Raw genomic sequence first — 20,989 nt, 5'->3', positions numbered from 1 at the left:
TGAGGATTATGTGCTTAGGATTTTAAAAAATTTAGGGCATTCTGAATATTGTCACAAGGAGGGACTGGCTCTTGTTCATCACTCTGTAAAAACAGGCTTATTATTTTATAATCACATAATGAGTTCTTGGAACATTCTCTTTAAAAGGCTCGATGCAGTATTGCAACAAAATAATGTTATTAAAATTTGATAACCTGAAAACAGCCATTTGTGGTTCTTTCAGTACTCAGGCTCCTTCAACGTTGTACATACAGTTCTCCTGAAGTGCATTATTTATGACTATAAAGGAAGAGTAAAGAACTATAAGTTATTAAAAGAAATGTTGACCAGTACAATACAAACTGGCTTTTTATGGCTTTTCCTAAGCTTCACCTTCTTTCAAGAGCCTCATAATATAGTGGGAAGGGAATGGTCTTTGGAGACTACCAGATTTGAGTTCAAAATCTTTTACTCCATAGTTTTCTAGCCAAATGCTTGATGACAGGTTATTTATCCCCTCTGAGGCTCATTTTCCTTATCTATAAGATGGGGATGATAATTTTTAGTTTGAGCAAATGATATTGCTGTGCTCAACCTTTTTTTGACTTATAAAAATGACAATTTCATATGGTACAGCCTAGCATATACTTTATAGGGTAGGGAATTAAATGTTCCTGAAGACTAAGCACTTGGCTTGCCACCTGCAACGTTGTCAGTGTTCAATGGTTGCTGGTTCCACTAATACTGCCTTTAAAAGAAAAAAAGTTTATTTATTTATTTTGAGAGAGAGAGAGCACACACTCAAGCAGGGAAGGGACAGAGAGAGAGAGAATCCCAAGTAGGTTCCACACTGTCAGCACAGAGCCCAATGCGGGGCTCATTCTCACAAATGGTAAGATCATGACCAGAGCCGAAATCAAGAGTCAGATGCATAACTGACTGAGCCACCCAGGTGCCCCATAGTACTGCCTTTTAACTGGACTTGGGGAGCATTTATTTGGGTGTGCATATCTTTTTTCTTCAGGTTATACTTTCTCTGAGCTTCTGGTTCCTCTGAGCCTTCTCTTTACAACTTCCTAGTCTATTCAGGCTCTTAGTGCAGAATCTTAATCATCATCTTGAACCAACCTTATGATCAGTTCCATCCCAAAACCCAAATCACAAGTTATAGGATCAGAAAAAACAGAATCTCAAACTGGTAATAATAGCTACCTAGTCTTGACCTCAGAATCCATAAAATGTAGAAAATGCAGCAGCACTGTCATTTTTGGTAAAATCTAAATACAGTAAACCCCACCTCATGCTCTAAACGTGAACTGAGTACCTGGGTTTTATAGTTCATTGTGGTTAGTGTGTGTTTCCCTAAAACAATGCCACAGTCCTTGTGGTCATCCTGGAAGGCGGTAAGTAGGCTCATGTGTGCTTTGCGGAATCAGGAGTGACTGGAAAAGGCAGGGCATGGCCAGCATTTATCCATTCATGCAGGGCAATGTTTGTGCACCTCTTATTCACTGGCCACTGCTCTCGGGACATACTGAAGTAAACAAAACTCTTGCTCCTTATATTTGGGGGCAGAGAGAAAGATGGTAAACAAGAAATAAACCTAAGAAACAAGAGAAAATTGTATTATAAGACTTGGGGTACTATGGTGAAAATAGAGCAGGGTAAGGGGCTAGAGAGCCAGCAGTGACCCAAACACTTCCAACCACTTCTGGTAGCATTCCCAAGACTGGTGCTTGTCTTCACTGAGCTTCCCTTCTGGCCTTTGAGGATACCCTGTGGGCCACATTGGTCCCACTAGGCATGCAGCAACCATTAGCTGGTGGTGGCAGCCATGGTGGGTGGACTATGGCAGATACCATAAGGCAAAAACACCTCCTCTTGCAAATTATAGACCAGCAGAAGAGACACGATCTAAAAGATAGTTACATATTTGACTACATCTAGGTACTGACCACACATACACACAGGATAAAGGCTAGGACACCATTTCCCAATGTTTTGAAAATAATTTCTTTAATTTGCATTAAGAAGTAACCCAGAGGTGTCTTCGAGAGCTCTCGAGGTGTCCTCCTTGACAGCAGCATTAGTATCCCCCCGGGATTTGTCTGGGCTGCAAATTCTCCGGCCCACCCGGACTTACTGAATCAGAAACTCTGGTGGGGCGCCTGAGTGACTCAGTTGGTTAAGCATCCGACTCTTGGTTTCGGCTCAGGTCATTATCTCGTGGTTTGTGTGTTCGAGCCCCATGTTGGGCTGCCCACTGACAGTACGGAGCCTGCTTCGGATTCTCTGTCTCCCTCCCTCTTTGCCCCTCCCCTGTTCATGCTCACTCTCGAAAGAAAGAAAGAAAGAAAGAAAGAAAGAAAGAAAGAAGAAAGAAAAAGAAAGAAACTCTGGGGCAGGGCCCAGCAATCCATGGTTTAGTAAGCTCTGCCCGTGATTCTAATCTAAGATAATGTCTGAGAATTACTGCTATGAAAATAATTGAAAACAAAAATATTTTATAGCTTTAATAGTCATTTCTCATTTGAGCTATGCTATGACAGTGCAGGATCAGCAGAACAGACATTCTGCCTATGAAAAACAAAATAAAAACAGAACAAGAGGATACTTAGGCTCAGACAGGTTAAGTGAGAACCCCAGAATCACACAGCTAGTAAACACTGAAGAAATAGTGTCCTGGTGTTCTGTCTCCTTGCTCCTTGCAAGCTTTCCCTGCTTCATTCTTGCTGAGCTGTCCCTTCTTTTATGCACAGTCTATATACATGGGAACTGAGATGCCTGCCTTAAACCCTTAGATCAGTAAGGGACAGATTATAGAGATTGTAGTTGATACATCAAAATATTAGTGACAACAATCTCCAATGTCTGAATGGGAAATTTCTTCAAGCGAAGGGCTTAGAGTGGCAGTTCAGTTTCTCTCTTTACCAAGAAAGACCTTGCAGGGCACCTGGGTGGCTCAGTTGGTTAAGCATCTGACTTTCAGTTCAGGTCATGATCTTACAGTTTGTGGGTTCAGGCCCCACATCGGGCTCTCTGCTGTCAGCAGAGAACCTGCCTCAGACTATCTGTCCCCCTCTCTTTTTGCCCCTCCCCCCTCATCTTTTCTCTCTCTCTCAAAATAAATAAACTTAAAAAGTAAACAAAACAATTTAATTATAAAACAAAACAAGAAAGACCTTGCAAAGCCTGAAAATATTCACTCCAAGTGGCCTCTCAGGCTAATTAGCGGTCTGATTGCTGTTTCCAGTATCCTTCACAAAGGTCGTTCCCCGAGCCTAAGGCCTGTCGCCTGCCATCTACCAGGATTCACAGGCTGGTGGCTAAGTGGCCAAATGTGGATGGCATGGTTTTATGATGCACACTGCCATCTTCTGGGGACCTCACGCATAGCCAGTTGTTCCATTGTTTATGCCAATGTTCCACATCACAGATGGGTCCCACCATCATCTCAACCAGACCAATTTCCAGGAACTGAAATGATGAGGATGAGGTTGTTGATGATGATGATAGAACACAGAGGATGCTGGCGTTCACAGCTGTTTTCACTATCCTAAAGGCACATCCCGTAAAGAATACAGCTGACCAAACAACAAAGGAGAAGAAAATACACAATAGTGCTGGTACTATTTTTAAAACATAGAAACGGGTGGAATGGCCGTGGGGAGGAAGTAAAGGGAGCCTGAAATGTAACAATCCACAGTGGTTGGCTCTGGAACTTGAGATCAAGTAAATTCTCTTTGAAATTTTCCAAAATTTCAACAGTAAACAGGTTGGAGAGTATGTCATGGGCTGTATTAGTTTCCAAGGGCCACCGTAGCACAGTACCACACAATGGGTGGCTTGAAACAACAAAAATTTTATTGTCTCACACTTCTGGAAACTGAAAGTCGGTAAGCAACTTGTCAATAGGGTCATGTCCTCTCTGAAGGCTCTAGGAGAGAATCTGTTCCGTGTCTTTCTCTCAGCTTCACGTGTTACCAGCCATCCTCATCACCCCAATCTCTGCCTCTTCTGTCATCACGTGGCATTCCCCCGGAGCTCTGTGTCTCTTCTCTTTTTATAGACACCACCATATTGGAGTAGGGGCCCACCCTACTCCACTATGACTTTAACTAATTATGTTTGTGATGACCCTATTTCCAAATAAGGTCACATTCTGAAGTTCTGGGAAATAGGTCAACTTGGGGGAACACTATCCAACCCAGTACATGGGTGTTAGATTCACATCTTTTTATTAATCAGTTACTAATTAGCTGTGTAATCTTGAACAAGCCATTGGCTCTTTCTGAGCATCCATTTTCTCACGTATAAAATGAGGACAAGAACACTAACCCCCTAGCCCTTTTGCAAGGATGAATGTAAAAGGGTTTAGGATGTTCCTGGTGCAACATAAACCCTTAGCAGGCGACAGTTATTATTTTTGCCTTCACTATCAGAAAAAAAACCAAAACTTAACAAATTTAAAGAGGGGGGAAAACAGGATCACACGGTCTCTGGACCAAAACACACTGTTTAAATCAAGAGAACATTGGTAGAGCACCATTTCTACCTAATATTCTTTTCCCTCTCACATTATATTTAGTATCTGGAAAAAAATAAAATTTAGTTCAAGAGACACTGGATTGTAGTTAACTGAGTGCTTCTGATGCAGGAGATAACATTTGGGTCTATTTCAGCCTCGTGTAAGAGGCTCAGTAGAGAGAAACTATTTTTTTTTTTAAGTTTTAATTTATTTATTCATTTGTTTTATTATTATTTTCAAATTTTATTTTTTATTTATTTTTTATGTTTTTATTTTATTTTTGAGAGAGACAGAGAGACAGAGAGACAGAGTGCAACCAGGGGGAGGGGCAGAGAGATAGTGAGACACAGAATCCGAAGCAGGCTCCAGGCTCTGAGCTGTTGGCACAGAGTCTGATGTGGGGCTCAAACTCATGGACGGTGAGATCATGACCTGAGCCGAAGTCAGACACTTAACCCACTGAGCCACCCAGGCGCTCCAAAATTTATTTATTCATTTTATTTTATTATTTTAAAAATTTATTCATTTTAAGTAATCTCTACACCCAACGAGGGGCTCGAAATTACAACCCAGAGATCAAGAGTTGCATGCTCTTCCAACTGAGCCAGGCAGGTGCCCCGAAAGAAAATATTTTAACATCTAAGAGTACCTTTTCCACCTTTGCCATTCCACGCGTTCCACCACCGAGCTCTGTGTGGGCCTGAATTTCCAGGACAAGGTTCACTTTAACTTGACTCCAAGTATGTCCAAGACCTTTGGTGTTCATAGGAGGGAGCTATAAAATCTTGGCGGAAAGTAGGCACCTCGTCAATCTGACTAACTTCTCTTCTTTAAGGCTGGGTACATTTAGAGATGTTATCTGGAAAGCCATGATATTGACTTACTAGAAATCATTACCATTTTAGGATGCATCAGTTCCCCAATAAATTAGACGCTCTAGAGGCCAGGACATTCCGAGAGGAGGAGGGAGATTGAGAAGAGTCCAGAGGCTGACCTGGGTGTATTTTTATTTGGGAAAAGTAGTAACTGAGAGCCTCTGAGTGGTAACCGATTTGCCACCTGAGAAAAAAAGCCCCGGAGGCATCAACCGTGGTATTTACATGTGCAAAATGTTCCATGTGCTCCTCTAAAAATGTCCATGTGGCTCTGTGTATACATGTGTTTACAGAATGTGTAAATAAATATGAGAAGAATATGAAACACATGCGTCTGTGTTTATAAAATATGCATCCACTTATGCTAATGAAATTACTTCCATCTGAGAACAAACGGTCATTATCTACAGAAGTGCTGTGAATTAGGGAGATTACTGGAATTTTTGTCCTCACATTTGGAGAAACTGAGTCACCAAAGTAATGTTTTTGTCATAAAAGGCAGGAAACATGGCTTATGTCAACATTGGAAACTTTATTGCTCAAAGATCATATAAGTTGGAACGAAAGCTAACCTCAGAAATCCTATCTTCACAACAGAGGAACTTTTTAACTCAAATTCACTTCCAGTGTTGTAATTGACGTCCTGCATATTCACGGATCAGGTTTCAACAAGCTTCTCAAGCCAACGTGGTGCACATAAAAACCTCTGGCAAGCTTGTTTAAAAGTGTATATTTCTGAACACCGCCTCCAAAGAATCTAATTAAGTGAGTTTCAGTGAGTAGCAGGAATCTGCATTCATAGCCTTAAGTGAGGCAGGGGGCCAACGACAGCGCTTTGAGAAACAGTGCTCTAATGTCTGAGCAGTGAAATGAGGATCAGTGTTTTTAACTTTTTTGTTTTTTATTTCTGAGCGAGAGGAAGAAAGAGTATGAGCGGGGCAGGGGCAGAGAGAGAGGGAGACAAAGAAGCCGAAGAAGTTTCCAGGCTCTGAGCTGTCAGCACAGAGCCTGTCGCGGGGTTCCAGGAACTGTCAGATCATGACCTGAGCCAAAGTCTGACTCTTAACTGACTGAGCCACCCAGGTGCCCCAGGATCAAGTGTCTTTAAAAAAAAAATGGGGGAGGGATAGGGTAGGGACATTTAGAGGATGACACACAAAGAAAATGAAATAAAAGTCTGTCTACTCTGTGCAACCCCTAGCTTCCCAGTCCACTGGCAGGGGTTGAGGCGGGGGTTAGTGATACTTAAGGTTGTGGAGTCCCAGCCAGTTCAAATACAGTCTGCACAGGCCGATGTATCTCTTCAGACAAATCAGTTTATGTAGGCACAGCTGCTGCTGATCCAACATCCACTCTTGGTGAACCGGGGTTTCATTTTTAAACTACGGATTGTGACCTTGAGTAATTTAATGGGTCTTGAGTAATATTCAAAACATTTTTGTTTTGAAATAGACATGCGCAAGAAGTTGCAAAAATAGTTCAGAGGGGTCCCGTGTACCCATCGCCCAGCTTCACCCAATAGACACATCTTAGCTGACTATAGCACCTTATCAAAACCAGGAAACTGACACTGGCCCAGTACATTTAACTACTACAGACTAGTGGCCTTACTCAGATTTCCCATTATTACGAGCACACCTTTATGCGTGTGTGCAATTCTGTCATACATATATATGTGTATGATCACTGCCACCATAATCAAGATACAAAACTCTCCCTCACCACGAAAGGCAAAATTACCTTTTTATAGTCACTGTCTCCTCCTGCCAGACATACTGTTCATAACCCCTGGAAACCACAGATTTGTTTTCCATCTGAGCGACATTTTAGAAATGAAATAGAATAGAGCAGAATAGAAAATGAGAGAAAATAAGCATATTTCAAAGGGGAGGGGAAAATATTGATTTAGGAAATTTCTGTTTCCATTATATATATAGTTATATATTATATACATTTATATTTCTTACCAAAAAATGTAGGCAAAAAAAAAAAATTGAGAAACACCATGATAATAGGCAGCCTGCAACGTCAGTAAAACCTTCCTGCTTTCCCAGTGCTCAAGGTCATGGAGTAGAGACCTTTTCCATTGGCCAGTAGCTGCTATTTGTCTCCAGCCCTTTAGTGACTGTCTCCTCGTATCTGGATGGAATTTCACCATCTGGATCTTAAGTGTTTGGACATCCCTGCTCAGACCTGTGGACCAGGAGACAAAGGGAACAGAAGCAGGTAAAAAGACCACCAGGGAGTCAGGGACTATGACTTCCTCTTGGCCCAGCCTCCCCTGGGGCCTAGAAGTTAACAGAAGCCAGAAGATAAGCCCTACACTTGTACTGACTCCTCAAAGCTATTCACAGGAGCAGCTAAGAATATTCCTGGAACATCTTTTCATTTATGAGCCATTTAATGATATGCAATGCATACTCAGGCAATTTCAGGAAAACTTAAAAGATTCATCATGATTTTAAATAAAAGCAGTTAACATTTTAGATAATATATTTCATATTAGTGACAAGGATAATATTTTTATACTATTTCACCAGAAATATGTATCTGGCTAGGAGGAAAATGGATTTGTGCATAGATGAACACCCCCCCCCCATTTGTTATTTTCTTATTCCGTATTTCTAGAGCATCCTATCTCAAGGGCATAGGTCATTGAGAATGGCAAATGTGTGGTGACTTTGTCAGAGTTTCTTTATGGGGAGATTTCTCCTTAGGACACCTCATAGCACCCTGCAATTGTGATATTGACAGGAAGCTGAAAGATGGAATGTTTCAGCCTGGAAAGTAGTCCTGAATGCTTGGGTACCTAATCCATTCTTGGGTTGCATATGTTCCTAGAAATAATTTCTTCATGTTCTGTCACAACATTTGGGCTTGAGTTTTTAAGTATGCCCAACAATATGCCATCAATCTACTCTACCGATAAGCGAAGGAAATCACCTAGAGTTGAGAACAGTCCAGCTCTCAGGGACTAAGTTGTTTGCAATTCGGCTTGGTTGTCTTAATGAAGTCTGGATAGCCTATTCTCAATGCTAAGAATTTTTCTAGTTTGGGCCTGAAGTGATTGATTCAGGTCTTTCAAGATACTGAAAAGTTTGCTGCCAGATGTCCCTTGAATAATCTTCCTGAAATCACAGAAATGATCTTTGCTGAAATTATCATCCTTCACTTCAAAACTTCATGTGAGCCTTCTTTACTTTGACAGCTGTCATAATTCATTTTGGAAAAGCAATGTCTCGTATTTGCTGCTTGTTTCTTGCCACAGTGGAAATTGCATCTATAATTGAAACATATATACTGAAAAAAAGGTGCATGCATTTGGATTACAGGTGGAATTTTCTCCGTTTTCTTAAATACTGATTCAAGATCAGGAATATGCTATCGACTACTGGCTGTTCTCTGGGGATAACGCTGAGTGTGGATTGACATTCATATGTAGCCTCTTTTCTTTGTTTTATTTTATTTTTTTCATCATGATACTCTTTAATCCCCCCACCCATTTCCCCTCTAGTAACCAGTTTGTTCTCTATAGTTAAGAGACTGTTTCTTGGTCTGTCTCTCCCTTTTTATCCTTTGCTCATTTGTGTCAGTTTTTAAATTCCACACGAGTGAGATTATATGGTATTTGTCTTTCTCTGACTTATTTTGTTTAGCATTATACTCTTTAGCTCCATCCATGTCATTGCAAATGGCAAGATTTCATTCTTTTTTATGGCTGCATAATATTCCCATTTTGTGTGTGTGTGTGTGTGTGTGTGTGTGTGTGTGTGTGTGTATGTATATATACCATATCTTCTTTGTCCATTCATCTATTGATGAACACTTGGGCTGCTTCTGTATCTTGGGTATTGTGAATAATGCTGCAATAAATGTACAGATATATGTATCCCTTTGAATGGGTGTTTTTGTATTTTGGGGGTAAATACCCACTAGTGCAATTCCTGGATTGTAGAGTAGTTCTATTTTTAATTTTCTGAGGAACTTCCATACTGTATTCCACAGTGGCTGCACCAGTTTGCATCCCCACCAGCAGTGCATGAAGGTTCCTTTTTCTCGATATCCATGCCAACACTTGCTGTTTCGTGGATTTTTTTATTTTATTTTAGCCATTCTGACAAGTGTGAGGTGATATCTCATTGTAGTTTTGATTTGCATTTCCCTGAAGATGACTGATATTGAACATCTTTTCATGTGTCTGTTGGTCATTTGTATGTCTTCTTTGGAAAAATGTCCATGCCTTCTGCCTATTTTTAAAATTGATTATTTGGGGTTTTTTGGTGTTGAGTCATATAAGTTCTTTACGTATTTTGCATAGAAATCCTTTATCAGACGTCATTTGCAAATATCTTCTCCGATTCCATAAGTTGCCTTTTAGTTTTGTTGATTGTTTCCTTTGCTGTGTGGAAGCTTTTTATTTTGATCAGTCCCAATAGTTTATTTTTGCTTTTATTTCCTTTGCCTCAGGAGACATATTTAGAAAAATGTTGTTATGGCTGATGTCAGAGAAATTACTGCTTGTGCTCTCTTCAAGGATTTTTATGCCTTCAGGTCTCACATTGGTCAAAAACTTTTTCTGCCTCTACTGAAATGATCATATGGTTTTTATCCTTTCTCTTATTGATGTGATGGATACATTGGTTGTTTTGCAAATATTGAATCACCCTTGCATCCTGGGAATAAATCCCACTTGATTGTGGTGTATGATTTTTCTAATGTATTGTTGGGATGTATTGTTTGCTAATATTTTGTTGAGCATTTTTGCTTCTATGTTCATTAGAGATAATTGGCCTATAGTTTTTTTTTTTTTGTTTTTTTTTTTTTGTAGTGTCTTTATCTGGTTTTGTTGTCAGGGTCACACTGGCCTCATAAAATGAATTTGGAACTTTTCTTTTCTATGTTTTTGGAATAGTTTGAGAAGAAGAGGTATTAATTCTTGTTCAAATGTTTGGTAAAATGCACCTGTGAAGCCATCTGGTCCTGGACTTTTGTTTGTTGGGAGTTTTTTCACTTCTGATCTAATTTCATTGCTGGTAATCAGTCTATCAAAATGTTCTATCTCTTTCTGCTTCAGTTTTGGGAGGTAATGTGTTTCTAGGAATGTATCCATTTCTCTTCTCTTTACCTAGTAATGGCCCCTCTTGTGGACATAAGACTCACATCCCATCAGTACTGATCACATGACTGCTCTTCCAAGTCACATGACATTGCTCAGGTTATTTAATCACACACACACACACACACACACACACACACACACACACGCGCGCGCGCACACATCATTTCCCCATAGCATGGATTCTTATTGGTAATCAGCAGTGATAAAGTCATTAATTTTTCTCCCTCATACAAATACTATGGCAAGGACAGTGTTATGATGTCCCCACGTTGTTTCCTCCCAGCATTTCCCAATGGTGTCATTTCCAGGCCAGTGTATTTAAGAGCTGGTGTGCCTTTGCCAACTCTTTCCATGCTGCAATGATCTTGGAAGACCCTCGTTCTACATGGCCCAGCTACAATACAAGAGGGGATCACCCAGCTGCATCAGACTTTATAAAGGCGTGGTTTCAGGGTTTATTTGTTGCTCCATGTAGTCCAGTCTAACTTGGCTTGTATGTAGGCCAAAAGTTGACTCATACTTTGGACATGAGCATTTTTATCCAGCTATAAAGTAAAATATCTGCTCATACACATACGATAGTAATGGCTTTTCCACATTTTATGCCATTGAATTTTATGTGATGTCCATAGAGATGTTTTATATAGGAATTTTATGAATAAATTTTTCTGCTTTTTCTCCTGGCATAACATTTGTAAATTTGGGGCTGGTTTCATAATAATCTTGGCAGAGAAGTAAACTACTTGTTTTTACTAAAAAGGAGTGGGAGTTCAAATGATGTCTCTATGGTTTTTGTCTCTTCTTAGGCCTTAGCAACAAAATTGCATACTGGAAAGCATTGTCTTGTACTCATTCTAGAAAAACTCAGTTGTTCTAGAGAGCCCAGAATGTTTTATGTGAGAATAAAGCAAAAGTTTGACAAAGCCTCAAAGAAGACAATACGTGTTCAACTTGACTTTTACTTTTATGTGACGTAATCACTTGTCTGATCTACACAGATTCATATTCCATATTCATAAGGGAGTCCTACCCACTGCTTATATTTGAGATGCTTTTCTGAACTGTAGTTTATGTTACTGTGTTCCATTTTCTCTCCAGGCCTCACTGAACCATTTTAAAACAATAACCTAACTTTTTAAATTGGGAGTAGAACATAATTGTCTTAACCCGGGTTCTCAAGAAAGTGAAGCCTGAGGCAAGGGTGAAAGTGCTGATGTCATTTGGGAGGTGCAGACCTAGGGCAGCAGGGGTAGAGAAAAGGGAGCTGTAAGGAAAGAAAAGACGTGATGGCATCACAATGACCCACGAAGAGAACCAGCAGACTGTACGGCAGGCAGGCACATCCACTGTCCAAGGGGGATTTTCTGGAAGGGTTACAACTCCATGGCAGAGGTAGAACCTACCCACTTCCCAACTCCATCTTGTCTCTTGCATCTCAGTGGTCATCCCTAGACGTCCAAATGCCCATTACTTCCGGGTTGTGCCGTCTAGCTCTTTGGTGGTTTCTGAGTCTCATTTCTGTTCTTTGGTCAGATGAAGACAATTATACAACATTCTCATGAGCTGTTTTGAGGATGAAACAGGATAATGAATTAAAAACCTTAGTATTCAAATAAATGGTTGCTAAGGGAAGAGATGATGGGAACTCCTAAGTGCTCAGCCATTGACCAGAGAGCTCCTAATCATCTACAAAATGATGAGGAACCTGTGATCAGTAGGTCACAAGGAAACAGGGCAGACACTTGGATGTGGTGACAGACTTGGATCCTGGTCCAACAGTGATGTGCAGCTGTTATGACTATATTCATGAAAGTGGTGGGATAGGATGGGATCCAAAAATATTTCTGCAGAATAATAATAAGCAAGAATTAAATAACTTTGGATGGAAAAGACTCACTCTGTAGTAGTCAAACACAATAGCTTCTAACAGCTCCTCGGGAAAATGTCTATTTCAACATTGCTTCAGGAATTCAGAGAATGCTGGAAATATTTACTCCACCTTGTTTCTACCTTTAAAAAAAATATCATGTAGACCTAAAGCAAAAGTTCACATCTCCATCTGTTGTCTCACTGGGGCAGGGTTGTTCTTTTAAATTTGGGAGATAAGAGCATCAAAGTTCCCAGATCAGGCTCTTGACTTTTCTCCTCAACATAGAATTCACTTATATTGAATGGTTGCAAGTTTCACTACAGAGCGGCAACACACTGCATTTCAGCCAAGAAACTCACGTTTAAGAAAAAAATATTCCAAGCCACAATGAAAACAGATCCAGTGCTAACAGCTGAATTAAACCTTGAAGCCAAAACATTTAAAAATTGGTATTCTCATGTTGCTTGTTACTTCTTTACATGGCATACAACTGGATGCCTTAATTCTCTGTCGAGTCCATTAAGAACAGAACTTTTCATTCCACAAATACTCCTTGAGATTTGGGGTTGGGGCTATGGACGTTAATATGCAAGCATTGTATGAGCTTCCTACAATTTAGTTGCAAATATGTGACAATTAACCAATACAATTGTGAAAAGGATGGTATAAGGCAGTCTGAGAGTCTGGACTAGTGAGGGATAAACATAGCTAAGGGCTCCAAATTTACAAGAGAGAACCCCACATGTTGGACAAATCAATGGAGGCATAGGGTGGAGGCAGAATTTGAAAGGATGGAAAGAGCCTAGGTGGAGAAAAGGGGCTGAAGAGAGCTAATATTCTAGGCTGGAAGAGAGTTATGAGTAAAGGCATAGAGGGGTAATGTGCATGCCATGGTCAAGGGGCAGAATGGGAAATAATAATAGTGTTTAGTGAGCACCTACAGTCCATTTGGTTGTGCTAAGCCCTTCAACATTATTCTCATTAAATCTCTCAATAACCCCACATATAGGCATTCTTATCATCTCATTTTTACAGAGGTAGACACTGTCTTTGAAAAGGCTGAGTGACTTTCCAGGGTCAAGGAATTATCCACAGGCAGGATTTTGAATTCAGGATGAGGGCTCAGGTGAGACTAGGAGGAGCCTACATGCTAGGCCTGTGCAGGGTAATGGGTGAGACAGAAAAGAGACAAAGAGGAATGAGCCTCATTCCTCAGACTCACAGTCTAGTTGGGAAGAAAGACAAGATGGCAAGTCAATAGGATGGTGGTGTGCAGGATGGACCAGAGCAGGGAAATGCAGCGCCAGCCATGGGGTTAGAAATGCCAACTCTCAGGCTGTACTCCAGACCTACTGAATCAGAAACTCTGGGGATGGGACCCAGCAATCTGTGTTTTAACAGGCCCTCCAGACAATGATGGAGCCTGAGAACCATCTAGCAGTGGAAGTAGGGATGGAGAGGGCCACCTGGTGAAATGTTATGAAGGATGAATCAGTGCTAAACTTTTCTGTCCACTCAGTCAGTCCTTGGCTCACACAGGCTACACCTTGCTGAATGGCTCTGGAAGGCTAGAAGAAATGGAGGACAGAATGTTTCCTCATAGGTGTGGACATTTGAGACCTGGGTTGGTTGTCCTGGATTTGCCACATCCTTCACCTCTTTGAAGTCTCAGTTTCCTCGTGTGTAAAATGGAAAGAGCAGTAAGGGCAACCTCACAAAGGTCTTGTTGTGAGTGCAAGGAGGTTGTATGAGAGTACACACTAAACTTCCATCAAAGTGGAAATACAGGCTGTTAATAGTGACAGACAGAAAGAGAGAAGAGAGGCTCTCTTCACCACGTGGTTTTATGAAATATGAAGTATCTACCTGGATAGGGAAAGTGATGGTAGAATAGCTAATTGTGAATGCCCCTGTGGGCAGTTGAAGACTCCAAGGTCAGGGATGGAAATACAGGTTTTGGAATCTTGGCAAAGAGATGAGCAAGTGTAGGGTTGCTCTTTTGTCACAAAGAGGGTCACAAATAGAGAGTTTATATTTATATAAAATACCACAATCCACAAAGCCCATCATGTGGCATCTCCAAGGTGCTTTTGGCACAGTCTCAGGGTGCCCCAGAGATGAAGATGTGTGGGGAGACTGTGGCGGACACACGAACCCTGAGGATGTGCAGGGCAGCTAAGACCACTGAGAGAGAAAATTTCAAAATTAAAATAGGGGAGGGGCACCTGGGTGGCGCAGTTGGTCAAGTGTCCGACTCCTGATTTGGCTCAGGTCATGATCCCCAGGGTCGTGGGATCAAGCCCTGCACTGGGTTCCACATTGAGCATGGAGTCTGCTTAAGATTCTCTGTCTCTTTCTCTCTCCCTGTCCCTCTGCCCCTCTCCCCAATTCATGCTCACTCTCTAAGAAAAAAAAAAATAGACAAAAAATTAAAATAGGAGATGTCTCAGAATAGTTGTGGCCAGTATAATATTCAGGCTACAAACTCAGGTCTGCAAGAAATAGGACATATTTAATTAGTCAATTAATTTTTTGCTTTTGTGGTTTATTTACTATTAATGCTTAATCTGAGAAACATTTTTTGGAAGAATAATTGAAATATGATTTATATACAATAGAATTCACTCTCTTAAAGTGTACAATTCAGAGGTTTTTAGTATATTTACAAAGTTGTACAACCATTACCACTATTTAATTCCTGAACATTTTCATCACCCCAAAGAGAAATCTCATACTCCTTAAGGGTCACTCCATTTCATCTAGCACCTGGCAACTATTAATCACTTTCTGTCTCTATGGATTTGCCTATTCTGGACATTTCATTTAAATGGAATCATATAATATGTGACCTTTTGTGACTGGCTCCTTTCACTTAGCACAGTGTTTTCAAGTGTTCTCCATATTGTTGCATAAATAAGTACTTCATTCCTTTTTATTGCTGAATAATATTCCATTACATAGATACATTACATTTGTTTATCCATCCATCAATCAGTGGAGTCTTTGGCTATTTAAAATAATGGAGTGGATGCCTGGGTGGCTCTTGGGTGTCAGACTCTTGGTTTCAGCTCAGGTCATGACCTCACATTTCGTGGAATTGAGCCCCGTGTTTGGCTCTGTGCTGTCAGTTTGGGATTCTTTTTCTCTCCTCTCTCTGCCCCTCTCCCAACTCTCTCTCTCTCTCTCTTTCTCTCTCAAAATAAATGAATCATTAAAAAAAAGACTATTAAGAATAAATAAATAAAATAATGCTGCAATGAACATTTGTGTAAAAGTTTTTAAGTGGCTATATGTTTTCAACTCTTTTGGGTATATACCTAGGAGAGGAATTATTGGGTCATATGGTAACCCTGTTTAACTTTTTGAGTAACTGTCATACTGTTTTCCAAAGTGGCTGCACCATTTTACATACCTCCCAGTAGTGTATGAGGGCTCCAGTTTTTCCACAACCTTGGTAACACTTATTATTTTATTATTATAATTATCCAGATTTGTGTAAAGTGTTATCTCATTGTGGTTTTAAGTTGCCATTTCCCTAGTGACTAATGATGTTGAACATCTTTTCTTGTGCTTATTGGCCATTTGTATGTCTTCTTTGGTGAAAGGTCTTTCAAACCCTTTGTCTATTTAGTGGTAGGGTTATTTGCTCTTTTACTGTTGAGTTGTAAGAGTTCTTTGTATACTTTTGATACAAGTCCCTTATCAAATATATGATTTACAATTATTTTCTCCCATCCTGTGCATTCTTTTTACTTTTTAAATTATGTCTTTTATAGAAAAAAAGTACTAAAATTTTGATGAAGTTGAATTTATAATTTTTTAAAAAAATTGCTTGTGTTTTGGGGTAATATCTAATGCCTAATTTAAAATCAAAGATTTACACTTACATTTTCTAAGAGTTTTATGGTTTTAGCTCTTACATGTAGGTCTTTGATCTATTTTGAATTAGTTTTCATATGTGGTGTGAGGTAGGAGTCCAACTGCATTCTTTTGCTCATGGATATCTGGGTGTCTGAGCATCATTTGTTGAAAAGATTGTCCTTTCCTCATTGAATTATATTGTCACTTGTTGGAAAGCAGTTGGCCATAAATGAATGGCTTATTTCTGGACTTTCAATTCTATTATATTGATTTATACAATATGTCTATCCTTATGCCAATACTATTGTCTTGATAATTGTAGCTTCATAGTAGAAGTGTGAGTTCCTCTACTTTGTTCTTTTTCAGGCTTATTTAGGTAATTTTGGATCTCTTGCATTTCTACATAAATTTTAGTATCAACTTTTCAATTTATGCAAAAAGGGAAGCTGAGGTTTTGATAGTCTGTGTTGAATCTGTATAACAATTTGAAAAAAATAGCCACTTTAACAATATGAAGTCTTCTGATCTATGAACATAGAATGTCTTTCTATTTATTTAGGTCTTTAGTTTCTTTAACAGTAGTTTTCAGTATACAAGTCTTACAACACTTCTTTTGTTAAGTTTATTCCTAAGTAATTACTCTTTTTGATGCTGCTGTAAATTGAATTGTGAATTTTGTTAATTGTTAAATTATAAATTTTCTTACCTTATTTTTTGGATTGTTCACTACTAGTGTTTAGAAATACAATTGATTTTTGTATATTGAACCTATATCCTGCAAACTTGATATACTTGTTTATTAGTCCTAATAGGTCGTGTGTGTGTTTGTGTGTGTGTGTGTGTGTGTGTGTGTGTGTGTGTGTGTTCCTTAGGATTCTCTATATATAAAATCATGTGATCTGTGAATACAGATGGTTTTACTTCTTCTTTACCAATATAGATGTCTTTTATTTCTTTTTCTTATCTAATTAGCCTGGATTTACTTTATTTTTAAACAATAATTTCCTCTTAAGCTTCTATTTTGCCAAGCCATGGAATCATAATTATCAATTTGGATCTGCTGTGCATTTTCTGGACTTGTGCCTAATTTCTTAGGAAGCTTATACGGAATTAAGTTATCAATAGAGGAGAGCAGTGGCTGGTCCTTGGTCCCACCTTCATTCCTGTTTCTATTGAGTGTTCAGCCCTTGATGCATGGAGAGCACTGCTTTGTCCTTCCTGGCCCAAGCTGTTGGCCTTCTCAGATTTCTAGCTCTCTGTGCTACCTTGTTATAGCCCTTGGGTACTCACAAAACATTCAATAGCTCCCAAGTTTCTCTGGTTGCAGGAAACTCTGTTGAGACTGTCTTAGATCTGTCTGCTTAAACATAACATTGCTCTCTTGCCCTGATGGGCAACAGGAGAACATGTACCCTGGGCTCTTCCTGGACATGGTGAATATGAATTCCTTTGGAGTCCCCAATAAACATGGAGCTTTGGTCATTTGACCCTGTATCCCAGGATCTGGTCATGGGGTGGGACTGACTATGGAGCCCATCTCACAGGCATCTCATTCCATGCTCCTGTATTCCTTTCTCACTCTCTTAATTTCCCACCTAGAGAATTTTCATGTGATTCAAGCAGTTTACATGGGCTCTTTCCTTAGTCTTCGAAACTGGTGGTTCTCAGTTGTGTCTCAGGGATGTTGGCAATGTCTGAAGATATTTTTTTGTTGTCACAACTGGGGATGAAGTAGGTACTACAAACATCTAGTAGATAGAAACCAGGGATGTTGCTAAACATTTTACAATGCACAGGACAATTCCCACAACAAAGAATTATCTGGACTAAAATGTCTATAAGGTGGAGGCAGAGAAATCCTATAGTAAATCTATTGTTTAAGCTTTAAATCTTTGAAGATCTGGGCTTTTGAAGTAATAATTTTTTAAAAAGCATTTTAATCTGATTTTCTGTTGTTTTATTGCCATCCTTAGGGCATGAAAGCAGAAGGTCTATTTGATCAGGGAAGGGTAGGGAGCAGAAGGAAATAACAAAAAACACATTAGTTGAGTATCACATAGCAATGAAACTGAATGAGCCATAGACACACACAAAACCCAACCACAAAATAATGTTGAATGAAAGAGTATATACAATATGATTTCACGTACATAAAGTTCAAAAAGAAGCAAAAATATTTTATTGGGATATTCACAGCTGGATGGTAACATTATAAAGGAAAGCAAGGATATTATTGCCACAAAATTCAGGGTGATAATTATCTCTGGGGTGGAAAGGTGGAAAATGTGATGGAAAAAGGCTACCAAGTGAGGTTCAAAGGTACTAGTGGTGTTCTATTTCTTGTTTCTTTTAAACACTACATTTTTGTTTTATAAGCTTTTATGTATGCTTCACAATTAAAACCAACCCAGCCACATTAGTCAGAATTCAGAAATTTTACCCTTCCAGAACAGAAAAAGTACATAAATGGAAAAATAGGTGACTTTCAAACAAAAGCTGGGTTTCAGTTAATAGTAATGTACCAATGATAATGTCACAGTTTTGATGCCTATACTATACTAATGTAAAACGTTAGCAATCAAGGAAATTGGGTGAGAGATATATGGGGTCTCTCTGAACTCTTTGCAACTTTTCTATTAATCTAAAATTAGTTCAAAATAAAATGTCGACTTAAAACAGATCTCATGCTAATATTTATAGATCTTTCTCTAATTCTTGATTTTTCTTTCAGTTTTTACTGATTTTCTTTTGATGATATGAATAACAATGAACATAATAAGAGCTAATACTTGCAAAGCACTTATTTTGTGTAAGCCACTGCTCTGAGTACTTCATACATGTTCACTCATTTCATCCTGACAGGATTCCAACAGTTAAATGTTATTACTATCCCCAGTTTACTGATGAGGAAATAGAGACATGGAGAGAACTGTGTGCAGTGACTAGCCCAGCTGGTAGGTGGCAAAGAGGGTAAAACACCAGTACAGCCACAATCTGGCTCCACCACTTGTGCTCATAATACACTGTGGTTACTTTACTGAGGGTTTCAGAAGTATGAGAAGTACAAAGAGACAAACAAAACCACAGCCACTCAGATGCAACCACGATTTACACTATAGCATGTTTCCTTCTTCCCTTTTTTCTCTGTATGTTTTCATTTGGTATATACAAATTTGTAGCTTGATTTTCTTTTTACTCCAAACATCATGTCAAAAGCCTTTTTCATGCCTCTAAAAATCTAAAGCAAACATTAAATGCTACGCAATATTCTGTGTACAGATATGCAGTGTTTTACACACCCGTATCTGGAATGCTGGGCATTTAGGTTGTTTCTAATTTTTTTGTCATTAGATACAAAGCTGCCATGAACACCCTCATTCTTAATTTACGCCTATATTTGATCATTTGCTCAATTTCTTCTTTTTTGTCACTTACTTTTTTCTGTTTTTCTTACCCTAACTTACTAGGCCAAGCAGTTCTATAAATTCACAGGGTAACACTTTAGAATAAAAATTTTCAAGCTTTTGGGGGCTCCTGGGTGACTCAGTTGGTTAAGCATCAGACTCTTGGTTTTGGCTCAGCTCATGATCTCACAGTTTGTGGGTTTGAGCTCCACACCAGGCTCTGTGCTGACAGTGCAATCTGCTTGGGATTCTCTCTCTCCCTCTTTCTCTGCCCCTCCCCTGCTTGCTTGCTCATTCTCTCTCTCTCATAATAAATAAATAAACTTAAGATATTTTTTTCAAGCTTTTACAACTCTGTTTCATACCATTCAATCAATATTCCCCCTTATCCTTTGAGAGTGAATGGCAGATTTTCCATGCTATGAAGATGAGACAAGCAACTGTGAGTAGTATCTTCCTTTACACCTGAGGGAAGAGAGGTGCCAGGGTGAAGCAGGATTAGGCAATGACACCCATAATGATGAGGAAACAAGTAACATTTCAAAGCTTCTAATAATATACCAGGTGCTCTTAGCATGTAGTATCTTACTTATTCTTCTGACCAGTTCTATAGGCAGATATTTCTATCCCATTTTATAGATGAGGAAACTGAGGCCCAAACCCAGAGAGCTAGATTCAGAAGAAAGGGTGGGCAAGGAAAAAGTGATGATATGGGAAGGGGAGCAACTGTTAGACCAGACCTATTGGTCTATGTGTCTCTGAGCAACACATTGTGTGGTGCCTATTACATCAGGATCGGTACTTAATATTTACTGGGGAAAAAAATCCCTCAGCTCCTTATCTTCAGGGTTCTTTACAGAATCCTCAATTTATGACAGTCTATCCCAGATATTTGCATTTAAATCAGCGCACGTGGGGTGAGGCTGGTGGGAGTGTTGTGCATGCAAACCTAAACCTTGCTACTCAAAGCACGGTCTACCAAGCAGTGGTCGTGGAACCTGAATTTGTCAGACATGTGTAATCTTAGGCCCCTCCTCACACACACTGGCTCAGGATCTGCATTTTCACAAGATCCTAAGTACATCTACTCCAAGTAACCCCAATTGTATCCAGAACCCAACTATAGGGGTGTCTGGAGAGGAGCTTACTTCTGTAGGAGGTGCAGGTGAAGGTGTGAAGGAAGGCTTGCTAGAAGGGGTGGGAAATGATGATGAGTAGTATAACCACCCTCATGTCCCATGTGGTGTGGAGCGGGACTGGGTCCAGAAACTGAAGAGCCACATATGACCCCTGACTCTGCCCTTGCCAATAGCTGTGTGGTTGCGGTGAAAGCTTTTGGTTCCCTCACAGGTA

The 20,989-nt window shown here is 39.6% G+C and overlaps 1 long non-coding RNA gene across 2 annotated transcripts in view; it reads right to left on the bottom strand.

Moving 5' to 3' along the window:
- Positions 1–5,971: 5,971 nt before the first annotated feature.
- LOC132663533 (uncharacterized) overlaps positions 5,972–20,989 on the bottom strand; it is a 39,554-nt gene continuing 24,536 nt past the window's right edge. The window contains exon 4 of one of the 2 annotated variants that reach the window (XR_013551798.1): positions 5,972–7,575. This is a non-coding gene — a long non-coding RNA (uncharacterized LOC132663533). Of the gene's footprint in view, positions 7,576–11,273; positions 12,065–20,989 lie in introns of those variants that run through there. The other variant, XR_013551799.1, reaches the window with a different exon arrangement.

The sequence above is a fragment of the Panthera onca genome, chromosome D4 (genome assembly GCF_046562875.1).
Source record: "Panthera onca isolate mPanOnc1 chromosome D4, mPanOnc1 haplotype 2, whole genome shotgun sequence".
In the NCBI taxonomy this organism is placed as follows: Eukaryota; Metazoa; Chordata; class Mammalia; order Carnivora; family Felidae; genus Panthera; species Panthera onca.
Note: the sequence above shows the minus strand (reverse complement) of the source record. Positions and strands in the feature narration are given on the sequence as shown.